The 13,621-nt window shown below is 42.2% G+C and overlaps 1 long non-coding RNA gene across 1 annotated transcript in view; it reads right to left on the bottom strand.

Moving 5' to 3' along the window:
- Positions 1-2,282: 2,282 nt before the first annotated feature.
- Positions 2,283-13,621, bottom strand: part of LOC117802374 — a 38,885-nt gene continuing 27,546 nt past the window's right edge. Inside the window, exons 2-3 of the long non-coding RNA XR_004625663.1 lie at positions 10,490-10,629; positions 2,283-4,846 (exon numbers count right to left, since the gene is read on the bottom strand). This is a non-coding gene — a long non-coding RNA (uncharacterized LOC117802374). The remainder of the gene's footprint in view (positions 4,847-10,489; positions 10,630-13,621) is intronic.

The following is a 13,621-nucleotide window of genomic DNA, read 5'->3' on the forward strand; positions in this document are numbered from 1 at the left end:
CACAGGCTACAGTTTGAAAATTACTGAATATTTAATGTTAGCTTACTGATTGTAATCCATAGATTGATTGACTGATTTGCAGTTTGTCAATTTTACACTATTTACCTTCTGAATTTTTGTCTATGTGTGTATATTTTGTGTGTGTAATGCTTAAAGCACTGGGACTCCGGCTGGAAAAGACCAGCACAGAACTGGGTGAATTCTGAGCGCCCAGAGTGCTTAACACACTGACATGGATGTATGATTTCAGGATCATTTGCAACCACATTCTCTTTGGGGAAAGGTGGATTAAAGTGTTGTTTTTTCCAATATACAAAATATAAATCAAGGCACAAACAAATGCTTTTCAGCTGATACAGTACACATAGGTAACAACTCCCCTGGCTCCCCCGTCCTGCGAGTTTCCAAACTCCCAGTTGGGACTATTTTGCCCTTCCTCGGGCACTAAGGCTGACCCTGAAGTCAGAGAAACGGAAGGACGACTAGGGCTCAGAGACTCACATCCGTGGAGCCTGGGGGTGCCCCTGCCCCAACCTTATTACATCCCAGATCCAGTACCAGAACTTCTTCTTGCCTTGCTTCGTACAACAAAAACTCCCTTGTCTACCAACGTCCATGTTGTCCCCAGAACTCCTGAATGCTTGCCTCCTTCTCCTCTAGGTCCTCTGAGAGCTGGAATCAGCCTTGCTTGTTCCCCAGAAACTAGTGTCTTACCCTTTAAACCTACCGCCAATAATGAGGTCAGACTCTGTAATGCACCAGCCTGGATACTTGCCATGACCCTCCCAAGGCTCCCCAAGCCACCAGCCAGGACAGCTACCCAATTGCCTCTGCCAAAACCCCCCAGGGTCTGTTTCAACTCCTTTCCTCCTCTCCTGCTCCACCCAGCTGGGTCTCCCAGCCTCCAGGGCTGGTCCCTTCTCACAACGGCTTCTCAGATCTGATAACTAGGCATTTAGCTTTTCCCTCTGCTCCATCCAACAAGCCTGATTGACAGCTTTTCGGGGATTTCTGACTTCCCCAGCTGCTGATCCTCCTCCTCACCCAGCTCTGTATTCCCCTGCCCAAATTAATCCAGGCAGGAGCTGATTTGGCTTGTAATGTGAGGTTAATTACAGAAGTGATAACATTTCTAAATAAAAATGAGCTACTCAATTTTAAAAATCCAAATTAAAATAAAACCAGAAGGAAATCATTTCTGGTTACAAGCCACAACCCCAGTTCCCGGCTCTTGTGAGAATTTCTGCCAGAGACAACTTGTCCTTTTCGGCAGGGCCCTTTTATGGACATACAACCCGAGCAGTCACTCCGGGCCCTGCCCGCAGAAGGACCCCATGCTTGGTATAACAGATTCTTATCTTTGAACTTGTATTTCGTAAGTGAAGCCCAATGGGACAACGGAGCACGCACATGAACAGAGGCGATGTCCTTGATCTACATATTCTCTGCCATTCCTTGCTACCCCGTCAGCATGGGGCATTCTTGATGCCCCATCCACATGGAATTTGTGTGGACCCAAGATCCATCAATGAGACTCAAAGTGACTACAAGGTACATGTTACTGAGTATGTGGGGACACTGACAGCCCCCAGAACCACACTTTTTGTTCAAACCAGAACTTTCTTTGAACACAGAAAGAAGACAACAGTGTTCCTAAGAAAGAGGAATGACCGAGGAACCCTATCACATCCTTTATTTGTGTTACTTGCATTCCTACCAGTAACTTCCAAGCACTCCCACTGAAAATGATGACATAAAAGAAAAAGGAAAAGATAGGGCAACCCATAGTTCCCTTTTTCTTGGTCCTTCCTTATGACTTAGTAAGGAGGAGGTAGACTATGTTGGTAGAATGTGCACATATCACAAAGGGAATGAAAACAGCTGAGCTGGTTTTGCGAAGTGTTCCCACTGTTCTGGTCAGAACAAAATACGTCTGCGTGTATTTTGCATGAAATACAAATTGTGTAACTTGGTGGTTCTACGTATGAGCCAAACACTCTTATATTTGCATTTCGAACTGGCTTTGCATGATATGAAGTTGAACAATAAAATCTGTGCTAATAATCCCAAATTTCAATTTTGACTTGACTTAAAAAGACATTAGACAGCAAATAAAAATCATCATAACACATTTTTATTTTTTTTTATTTTTTTTAAAGATTTTATTTATTTATTCGACAGAGATAGAGACAGCCAGAGAGAGAGGGAACACAAGCAGGGGGAGTGGGAGAGGAAGAAGCAGGCTCATAGCGGAGAGCCTGATGTGGGGCTCGATCCCATAACGCCGGGATCACGCCCTGAGCGGAAGGCAGACGCTTAATTGCTGTGCCACCCAGGTGCCCCATAACATATTTTTAAAATAAAAATAAATGATCATGACAAGTTGTGAGAGAAACAATCGGAGAAAAGAAAAAGCTTTATATTTTTGTACTTTTAACATCACTCTTCCCTGCTTTTTGAACAAGGGCCCTCACACTTCCATTCTGCACCATCCCACTAATTATACGGCTAGGGGCAGGCTAATTGGGCCCGCAGGGAAGACCCTCCTTGTGCGGCTTAGACCGGCAGGAGGACAGGGCCCTCACTTCTCCAAGCCTGCATGTGCTTCTCTGTGTTTGCATCTTCCTTCTGAGACCCCGACTGCTGTGGCTCTTCTGCCCCAGAGTTGAGTTCCAACTCTGACCTGATGGACTGACCTTGAGCTCTACATGGCTGACTCCGCTATGGCACAATTTTGACCACTGTGTCCAGGCCACCAGCACATGAGGCCTGAGCCCCCTGCCACCTTTCCATCTCTACCCACCAGGATATTCCTGCTTATTACCCCCTTAACTCTGCTCCCCCACATCCTCCCTCTTACCAACCCCCTGCCCCGTAGCTCTGTGTCCCCCAGCAGTCCGGTCTTATCCCCAGGGTCCTCTGTCCAAGCACCAGGGCCAATTCTTGGCCACATGGAGCCCCTGTCCTGGTTCAACTCCCCTCTTAGGTTTCCTGTCACCAGAGGTATACCATTTGGGACTGCCTGGTTCTCCATCAACCTGTTTAACCCCTGCAGACCTTTGGTGTAGGGGTCAAGGGGAATGGCGCCAGCTGGGGCCAGTTACCATCACAGAAGGAGGGGAGCCCCAGGCCAGCCTCAGAGCTCCCTCAAATGTTACTTGGTTTGTCTCTTCGGACAAAATCAAAGTCCAATCATTCAAGACAGCTTACATCAGAGGTTCTCCACCCCTCATTCATCAGAACCACCTGAGAAGACTTTCATAAAAACTGACGCTGGGCTCCCATCCCAAGTTCTAATTGAATTGGTCTGGGGTCAGGCCCAACATCATCCTCAAAGGACTCAAACAATACGGAGATCCAGCAGTAAAATAAATTCTAAACTGAGCTTAAACAGGAGAGCTAAGAAAGGAAGACAGGACCACCTGGTTACCTCCCGATCACTGCCTGTTTGCACCTCTCCCGTGGCTCTGGGTGAATCACTTATGTCGCTGAACATCAGGTTCTGCCTGTGAAAAACAGAAATGATTTTCTATATTCCTGCCATTGAGGCTATGAAACAGCCTTAGAACAATAATATATCCCTCATGTGTGCCTAGTAATTTACAATTTCACGCATTCTTTCATAGTTATCAGACCCTAAGATAATCAGGGTACACTTGGGAGACATGGACTGAATGTTTGTGTCCCCTACCAAAATTCATATGTTGAAATGTAATCCCTAATGTGATGGTAATTAGAAGTGGGACCTTTGGGAGGCGATGAGGTCATTACAGCTCCACCCTTATAAAAGAGACTGCAGCAAGATTTCTTGCCCCTTCTGCATTGGGAGGTTACAGCACCACCATCTACAAAACAGGAATCAGGCCTCACCAGACACCACATGTGCCGGTGCCTTGATCTTGGACTTCCTCCCCAATTTATGGCCACCCAGTCTGCGCAGAGTAGTCTGTTATAGCAGCCTGAACAAATTCAGACAGGGAGGGACGTGGGAAGCATGTAAACCCGGTTAGTGTCTGAAGACACCGGCTGGTGTGTTTTACTCCATCTCTGAAAACCTCCTCAGTGTGACAAATACTTTGATAAATGAATATGTTAGTAAGACACAAACCCAAACTTATCAGCAACATTCTCAATTATTCCTATTTTTTTAAATTTATCTACTTATTTATACACAGAGAGATGTTTCTATCAAAGCTTAATGATCCCTTCAGTGGGTGAACTGCATGATCCTGTTCTTTAATTTTAAATATCTCAATCAGGAGCTTTAAAGAGGCTGGTTTTGAAAGTGTAAAGCCTTCTATCTGGTCACTGGGTTCTCACTTTTTTCTTTTTCGTTTTCCTCTTCCTCCCTCCCCTACTTTTCTCTTGCTTCGGCTTTCCTTCCCTCCACTTTCATCTTCCCTGAGGGACTGGCGTTAGAAGAGACTTTTCTCAAGGTGTCTGGTCCGATTCCGTGGCCGACCCCACTCTCGCGTGACTCTGCTGAACGTGACTAGCCGGCCGTCTCCTGAGGCAATCCTGTCACTCAGCGTCCTCGCCCCACGAGGAGCCCCAGACTGTGCAACGTCAGCATTCCCTTGCAGCCCCGGACCCTTGATTCCATGACAACTGGTTTCCAGCCCACTTATAACAGCCCATTGACTATTTACAGAAACGTTTCCTACTTCTTATCCCTTTCTTACTGACTAAATGTTGTGCCTTCAAAAGGAAAGTGGTTTCTCCTCCATGTTCTCATCTGTCATTTTCGTATGGCCGTCACATGGATGGCTGAAGTCATTCTCTGCAGCCCACCTCATCCCGGGCGACTTCTTAAAAGTTCGCTGCACATGGTGTCAGGGGTTTGAGCCTGGAAATTGAAAGCGATGGCAAGAAGCAGACCTGGGGGCAGGCGTGGGCTCTGCAGGCAATTTATGGGATCAGGAAGAACCTTTTCTCTCAGAGGCAGCACATCCCCCATCAGCCCAGACTGCCCTGGGGCCATTCCCTTTTGTGTCTACAGTTGAAAATGCAAAGGGTTTTCAGAAAAGGCCACAAGAAGCATATTTGTCTTTCTTGCTGCTCATTTTTCCTAATTCTTACACACACACACACACACACACACACACACTGCGACCCACACACTCTCTATATCTCTTTACAATTTTTCCTCAACTTCCTCTATTCCTTTTCCATCCCATCTCTCTCCTTCCTTTAACAATAATCACTGAATATAATAAAACCTAAGTACATACATCGTCATTAATTGGTGAGATGTCTTAAGATAATCAGTTGTAGTCACTGAGGAAAATAACACTCAACTGTATCAGGATGCACTTTTTTTAATAGACTTTTTTAGAGCAGTTTTAGGTTCACAGAAAAAATGAATGAAAAGTACAGAGAGTTCCATATACTCCCTGCCCCCACACATGCAAGAGATGCCCCCCATTATCAACATCCCGACCAGGGAGGTACATTTTACAGTTGATAAACCTACATTAATACGTTATCATCCCCTGAAGTCCATAGTTTACCTTCGGATTCGTTTTTGCAGTTATATATTCTATGGGCTCTGACAAATGTACAATGACACGTATTCACCATTACAGTATCATACAGGATGGTTTCACTGCCCTCTGTGCTCCACCTCTTCATCCCCCCTCCCCACTAACCCCCAGTGACCACTGATAATCCACCGTCTCCACAAGTTTTGCCTTTTCAAGTATGTCACATAGTTGGATTCATACAGTCTGTAGATTTTTTAGATTAGCTTCTTGCACTCAGTAATATGCATTTATGTTTCCCCCAGGTCTTCTCATGCATGGCTAGCTCATTGCTTTTTTGAACTAAATAATTTTCCATTGTCTAGATGTACCACAGTTCATTTATCCACTTACCTACTAAAGGACAAATTGGTTGTTTCCAAGTCTGGGCAATTCTGAATAAAGCTGCTATAAACATCCATGTGCAGGTTTTTATGTGGATATAAGTTTTCAACTCCTTTGGATAAATACCAAGAAGCAGAATTGCTGCATCATCCAGTAAGAGCACATGTAGTTTTCTAAGAAACTACCAAATTATCTTCCAAATTGACTGGACCATTTTGAATACCCACCAGTAAAGAATGAGAGTACCCATTGCTTGACATCTTTGCCAGCATTTGGTGTTGATAGTGTTCTGAATTTTGGTCGTTCTAATAGGCTTGTAGTGTTATCTCATTGTTGTTTTAATCTGCATTTCCCTAATGGTACATAATGTGAAGCATCTTTTCAGATGCTTATTTGCCATTTGTATATCTTCCTTGATGAGGTGTCCAGGTTTTTTGCCAATTTTTTAATTGGGCTGTTCATTTTCTTATTGTTGAGTTTTTAGAGTTCTTTGTATATTTTGGTTAGTAATTTTTTTTTTTTAAGATTTTATTTATTTATTTGACAGAGAGAGAGACAGCCAGTGAGAGAGGGAACACAAGCAGGGGTAGTGGGAGAGGAAGAAGCAGGCTCCCAGCGGAGCAGGGAGCCCAATTCAGGGCTCGATCCCAGGACCCTGGGATCACGCCCTGAGCAGAAGGCAGACGCTTAATGACTGAGCCACCCAGGTGCCCCTGGTTAGTAATCCTTTATCATATACGTCTTGGTGCAAGTATTTTCTACCACTCTGTGGCTTGACTTTTCATTATCCTGACAGTATCTTTCACAAAGATACTATTTTTTTATTTTAATGAAGTCCAGCTTATCAGTTCTTTCACTGATCATGCTTTGGTCGTATCTAAAAAGGTCATCTAGATCTTCTCCTATGTTCTCTTGTAGGAGTTTTATAATTCTGTGGTTTACACGTATATCTATGATACATTTTGAGTTAATTTTTGTGAAGAGTGTAAGGTCTGTGTCTAGACCTTGTCAAAGATCAGTTGATCATATTTGTGTGAGTATATTTCTGGGCTCTCTGCTCTGTTCCATTGTCTATTCTTTTATCAGTACCCCACTGTCTTGATTACTGTAGCTTTATAATACACCTTGATGTCAAACTCTGACTTTGCTCTTTTCCTTCAATATTGAGTTGGCTATCCAGGCTCTTTTGCTTCTCCATATATACTTTAGAATCAGATTATCAATATCCACAAAATAACTTGCTGGGATTTTGATTGTGGTTCCACTGAATCTATAGATCAAGTTGGGAAGAACTGACATCTGACAATATCGAGTCTTCCTATCCATGAACATAAACTATCTCTCCGTTATTTCATTCTTCTTTGACATCTTTCATCAGAGTTTTGTTATTTTCCTCATATAGATCTTACACATATTTTGTTAGATTTATATCTAAGTATTTCGTTTTGGGGGGGTGCTAATATAAATGGTATTATGTGTTTAATTTCAAATTCCTCTTGTTCGTTGTTTGTATATAGGAAAGCAATTGACTTTTATTTATTAACCTTGTAACCTACAACTTTGCTATCACTTATTAGTTCCAGGTTTTTTTGTTTGCTTGGTTTGGATCTCAGCATATGGACAGTAATGCCATTGGTTAGAAATGCCTGAGGGCACTCACCTGGGCCCTACATCTCCTTTTAGAACCAATGTAGTGGCTAGACTGGTCTTTGTGGTTTTTATTACGATCAATAACTATCAGGAAATGTTGAATGTCAAGGTTATATCACAAGTCCTGGGTAGTACACAGCACACCTGGGCCTGTGCAGTGAGGTCATGGGTAGAGAAAGAGAATGTGGACCTAGGATTCTGCTTTTATTGGGGTGGAGAGTGAAGGCCTAGGGTTTCATGACTTCACTCCTTATTGGTGAATTTAACATAGGAGTGGGAATCAATGCATGAGACGGGAAAAACAGAAGGCCAAATGGTGAGTTATCTATGTCAACCAGCAGTCTCTAAAACAAAATGAAACTGGGGGCGGGGGCTGACTCTATTTGGTCCTGTGGCTGGCAGTGGGTTTATTCGAGGTAGCCAGTGCCATCTTTGAAGTGGGTGCCTTAACAATCAAAAGTTTAAGTCAGGCACTTGCATTACAATTAAAAAGAAAAAAAAAAAACAACTGTTAGGCACTTACACTTGTCAGCTCTTTCAGATTTTCTATATAAACAATCATATCATATTCAAATAAAGACAGTTTTATTTCTTTTTCAACAAAACACTTTTTTTTTTTTGGTCTCATTGTATTAACTAGGACTCCCAATACAATGTTGAAAAAGAATGATGAGAGAGGACATCCTTGCTTTGTTCCTAATTTAGGGGGAAAGCTTTGAGTTTCTCTCCATTAAGTATGATGTTAACTATAGGTTTTTGCAGATATTCTTGATCAAGTTGAGGAAGTTCCCCTCTGTTCCTCATATACTAAGAGCTCTTATCATGAATGGGTGTCAAATTTTGTCAAATACTTTTTCTGCAAATTTTGTCAAATACTTTTTCTGCACCTATCAATGTAATTATGTGATTTTTCTTCTTTAGCCTGTTGATGTGATGGATTACATTAACTGATTTTCAAATACTGAAAAAGACTTGCATACCTGGGATAACTACCACTTGGTTGTGGCATTTAATTCTTTTTATACATTGTTTAATTTGATCTTTTTATATTTTGTTGAGGATTTTTGCATCTATATTCATGACAGATACTGATCTATGGTTTTCTTTTCTCATAATGTCTGGTCTTGGTTTTAGGATAATGCTGGCCTCAGAATAATTTAGGAAGTATTTCCTATACTTGGGTCTTCTGAAAGAGACTATAGAGAATTGGTTATAATTTTGTCCTTAAATATTTGGTAGAATTCACCAGCTGAGCCTGATGCTTTCTATTTTATAAGTTTATTAATGATTGATTTAATTTCTTTAATAGATATAGGCCTTTTGGGATTGTCTATTTCTTCTGTGAGTTTTAGCAGAGGGTGTCTTTCATTGGTCTGTTTCAACTAGGTTATCAAATTTGTGGTCATAAAGTTGTTCATAATATTCCTTTATTATCCTTTTAATATCCATGGACTGGTGTTCCCTCTTTCACTCCTGTTATAAGTAATTTGTGTCCTCTCTCTTTTTGTTAGTTAGCCTAGCCATAGGCTTATCAATTTTATTGGCCTTTTTTCAAAGAACCACTTTTTGGTTTTGTTGATTTTCTCTATTTATTTCCTATCTTCAATTTCTTTGATTTCTGCTCTAACTTTTATTATTTCCTTTCTTCTTACTTTCGATTTAATTTATTCTGCTTTTCCTAGTTTCCTAAGATGAAAGCTTAGATGATTAATTTTAGATCTTTCTTCTTTTCTAATATATGCATTCAATGCTATAAATTTCTCTCTAAGCACTGCTTTCACTGAAACCCACAAATTTTTTTTTTAAAGATTTTATTTATTTATTCGACAGAGATAGAGAGAGCCAGCGAGAAAGGGAACACAAGCAGGGGGAGCGGGAGAGGAAGAAGCAGGCTCATAGCAGAGGAGCCTGATGTGGGGCTCGATCCCAGAACTCCGGGATCACGCCCTGAGCCGAAGGCAGACGCCTAACCGCTGTGCCACCCAGGCGCCCCTCCACAAATTTTGATAAGTTGTGTTTTCATTTTGTTTAGTTCAAAATATTTTTTTTAATTTCTCTTGGGATTTCTTCTTTGACTCATGTGTTCTAACTTTAGAAGTGTGCTGTTTAATCTTTGAGGATTTTCCAGCTATCTTCCTGTTGTTGATTTCTAGTTTAATGTCATTGTGTCTGAGAGCAGACACTGTATGACTTTTACTCATTTAAATTTGTTAAGCTGTGTCTTATGACCCAGAATGTGGTCCACTTTGGTGGATGTTTCAGGTGAACTTGAGAAGAGTGTGTATTCTGCTGTTACTGAATGAAGTATTCGACAGATGTCAATTATATCCAGTTGATTTTGGGCACTACTGAGTTCAGCTTTGTCCTTAGTGATTCCTGCCTGCTGAATCTGTCCATTTCTGATAGGCAGGAGTTGAAGTCTCCAACTATAACAGTGGATTTATCTATTTTTCCTTGCAGCTCTATCAGTTTTTGCCTCAGATATTTTGATTCTCTGTTGTTAGGTGCACGCACATTAAGGATTGTTACATCTTCTTGGAGAATTGACCCCTTTTTCATTATGTAATGCCCCTGTATCCCTGATAACTTTCTTTTTTCTGAAGTCTGCTGTCGCAGATCCACTCTTTTAAAAAAAAGGTATTATAGCATGACAAGCAAGACCTTCGCTTGGTACTGTCACCAATGACTGCTAAGTAATGACTTGCTAAGCACTCTAATCATGGTGAATGACCAGGACATATGCACACCCTCACGGCATAGCACAAGAGTCAGTTTCATTTTGTAAACCACAGAGTGTTGTACATTATAAGTATGTGTGGACAGACCTGAGTCTGCTGACCAACCCAGTCTATTCTCATCTAAATGGCTCCAGTAAGGATTTTGTGTCACTTCAATCCCTCCCATCTTAGTTACAAAACACAAAGGCAGTCCCTCATGGCACAGTCCTTTAGTTCCTACTAAAGACACAAGCTTACCTGAGGTGAACAATGGGCTCCACCTGGGCAACAGTTCTGGATGCTTGACCATTTCTAGGACACACTGTATGCATGAACAAGTATGGACTTTGGAGTCACAGACAACCATGTTGCATGACCTTAGCCCTCAGTTTTCTCATCTGTAAAATGAGAGAGGAAGGAGAAGGGGGAAATACAAAAATAAACTTCTTCATAGCTTGTTGTGAGAATTAAATGAGGTACAGTATGTAAAGTACCTCACAGAGCCTGGTACTTAGTAAATGCTCAGAAAATGGAGGGAAGTATCTCCCTAAAACTATTCACTAATTACAAAGTGGACTAGTAACTTCACAGTAGAAAAACCTGAGAGACACCATCTTACCAAGTGATCAATGTTAATATCGCCAGTAATGAGACAATCTGACATCAAGTGCCTCCTGACGTGATGCATTTCTATTATATTCCTGCCAAAAATGTATAACTGAATCTAATTATGAAGAAACATCAGACAAATCCAAATTGAAGGACATTCTACAAAGTAACTCGCCTGTACTCTTCAAAAATGTCAGGGTCATAAAGACAAAGGCTGAAGGACTGTCCCAGATTAAAGGACTAAAAAGGCATGACAATGAAATGCAATGCATGATCCTGTGTTAAATCCTGGACCAGAGAAAATAATAGCCATAAAAGACATTATTAGGACAGTTGGTGAAGTTTGAATATGGGGTGTGTATGAGATCACACTTTCTGAATGTTAAACTTTCTGAATTTGATCACTCTGCCGAGTTATGTAACAGAATATCCTTGTTCTTAGGAAATCTATGCAGCAATATTTAGAGGTAAAGGGATATCATGTCTGCAGCTTACTACCAAATGGTTCAGAAAAATAATCATTTTATGTAGGTAGGTAGATTGAGAAAGAGACAGAGAAAGCCAGTGTGGCAAAATACTAACACCGGGTGAATCTGGGTGAAGTACAGACAGGAGTCCTTTGTGCAACTTTCTGTTCTGTGGGTTACAACTTTCTTGTATGTTTGAAATTATTTCAAAATAAAAAGGTTTTAAATGGCATGGAAGATTACTTTTCACTGTTAACTGGAAAAAGAAATCAAGGGTTGTCTTTTTGACCTCAGTGTACTCTTAATTCTTATTCACCAAAACACAGTGTCTGAGCAATCCCACCCAAAGCAACGCTCTGAGATTTGTGCTGGTGAAGCACTTCCTTGTGGGCAGTGGCCTTCCAGGTGTGTATACACACATGCACACACACACACACACACACCCCTGGGGAGCTGGAACCATACCCAAAATCAGATTTGGAATTAAGATGTCCAGGCTGGGGCCCTTCCCACCTCCATACACCCAACTAGTTCCTACAAATACAAGGAAAACAATATAAAGAGGCAACCTCCTCCAGAGCAAGCACCCAAGAGTCATGGTGGTTTCATTTATTCCCCTTTTGGTCTATCAGCCTCTGAAGAACCAGAGTTCTGCACTGTCTGTCTGACAGTTACCATGCTAGATCCTGGGAAACTCATAGCAGGACCTCAGTAGGCAACATGAAGAGTTACTCTTTTTTGAGTAGCATATATACATTAGGCAGTTTAAGTTTTACCTTATTAAACAAATCATAACAATCCTTCAAATCAGATATTATTATTCTCACTTTGTAGATAATGAAACTGAGGCTCTGGAGAATAAGTGATACGTCCCAGGTCACAAGCTAGTAAGCAATAATGCCACAACTTGAGCTCAGATCCATCTAATTCCCAAGAGTTTGCTATTTCTACTATCCCTTTCCAGGATGTCTCATGTTTGTTTGGCAGATATACTCAAAGGCAACATCTTTGACAGCTCTCTTGTTACATAATTCCCAACCCTTTCAAGCAATTAACAAGTTCTGGGGGCAGCTTGTATATTTCCTTAGCACTAACACCAGAAACCATCTGTGGACGTGGACAGAGTAGATAGCCCTGGGCACCAAGGCTGTGTCCCCACCCATAATCCCTGCCTAAACCTGCACTCACATAACTGAGCAGTGGAGAGAGTATAGGATAGACGGCTTCTGAACATCCTAGTGTGGAGATCTCAAATGGCAGGGGACGGTGAGTGTCCTAAACATCCCCAAAACCATGTGGAAATGCATGGCATCTCACATCGAACTTACATGTGCTCCAAGTCTTACTATGGGTTACAAAATAAGTAGGCCATGCTTGATGGTGAAGGTAACCTATTAATGTTGGAAGCTTTGGGGGAAAAAATCATTATTCTCGACGTGCTTCAGATGCTTGTCTGTAAACATTTTATCACCTCAGAACTCCAGTGATACAAGGCCATGGCTGATGCTGTGAAGGCCGTTGACTCTCAGAATCTCATGAGTGCTAAATGTGAAGAAGTAAAGCTGTCCAAAGATTAATTCACACCTGTGGCAAAGAATATTCTTGTACCAGGCAGTAGCTTATAATTCTAAAAATACTAAGGTGGGAAGCCAAGATGGAACACTCTACCAAGGCCTTCTAACAACTACACTTCGATGAAGGTAAACAAGTGTGTCTGCATTCATTGTCTATTGCCATGTTCTTTAAAAGCACGCACTGCTGTCTCATGGTTTCAGTGGGTCAGGAACCCAAGAGTGGCTTAGCTGGGTCCCCTGGCCCAGGGTCCCTCACAGGCTGTGGTCACAATGGGAAGATGACTCGCTCACATGGGTGTTGGCAGGATTCCATTCCTTGAGGGCTGTTGGACTGAGGGCTCCTCGAAGACCGTTGACTGGAGGCCTCCCTCCCTTAGTTACTTGCTATGTGGGCCTCTCCATAGGGCAGCTCACGACCTGGCAGCTGGCTTCCCCCAGAGCAAGCAAGCAAGAGAGCCGAAAGGGGGAGCAAGAGAGTCTCTTGTAGCTGGATCTCAAATGTGCCACGCCATCACCTTTGCTCATCTGTCATCATTCTATCATTTAGAAGCGAACCACCTGGTCCAGCCCACACTTGGGAGGGGATTACCCAAGGGCCTGAATGCCAGGACTTGGGGCTCACCGGAAAGTAGCTGAGAAGGAGCCTACCCCAGTGTCATTGGACTTGGTACAACAGAAGCATTCAGGTCCGGCTTTAGCCTGACTCCTTCCCACCCCCACTATCCACAGTAGCCCCCACT

The sequence above is a fragment of the Ailuropoda melanoleuca genome, chromosome 5 (genome assembly GCF_002007445.2).
Source record: "Ailuropoda melanoleuca isolate Jingjing chromosome 5, ASM200744v2, whole genome shotgun sequence".
Classification (NCBI taxonomy): domain Eukaryota; kingdom Metazoa; phylum Chordata; class Mammalia; order Carnivora; family Ursidae; genus Ailuropoda; species Ailuropoda melanoleuca.